We start from the raw sequence: 760 nt of genomic DNA, 5'->3' as shown, positions 1-760 counted from the left end.
CCAGGATGACAGCCCCACGTGAGTTATGGCATTCCATTTGAATAACAACTGAAGTTCCCTTAACAGATCTTGGAGCTGTTTTGTTTTATTAGATTCAAGGTTACTTAGGCATGATTGTGCTCATTTAACCTTGGCTCTTTCCCAGTAGGCACATTGTCAGGATGTTGAATATTCTCTAGACAAGCCATTTCATTCAAAGTTTGACACTAGCTGCTAACCATTTTTAAAAAGAAAAGGCATGTAAGAGAAAATAGTATTCACGTAAGACAGAGTTGTTCTGTCTGGCCTTTGGCTTGGAATCAACTTGATCCCCTTCCCCTCTTTCCTTTTTCCTTTCACCTTCTGTGATGGAACTCATATTTGGGGACTTCCTTGGCTTTTTTTCTGGCCACGTAGGACCAGTCTGGATAGTTGGCCTTGGTGAAGATTTGACGTTTTCATCCACAAAAAGTTTTTGATTTGAGTTTCTACTGAAATGAGGCTGCATTTTAATGTTGTATTTTAATCTTGTTTTTAAGTTGTATTTTAATCAATTGTTTTTATACCTGGTGTTAGCCTCCCTGAGCCCGGTCTTGGCTGGGGAGGGCGGGGTATAAATAAAACTACTTCTTCTTCTTCTTCTTCTTCTTCTTCTTCTTCTTCTTCTTCTTCTTCTTCTTCACCAAGTCTTTGCCAACCTGGTGCCTAAGGTGCAAGACCCAAGCAGAAAACCACTCTCCTCTTCTGCGGTTTCCAGCCACGAGTATTCAGAAGAATATAT

The sequence above is a fragment of the Podarcis liolepis genome, assembly GCF_965112155.1.
Source record: "Podarcis liolepis genome assembly, chromosome: 12".
Taxonomy (NCBI): Eukaryota; Metazoa; Chordata; class Lepidosauria; order Squamata; family Lacertidae; genus Podarcis; species Podarcis liolepis.
Note: the sequence above shows the minus strand (reverse complement) of the source record.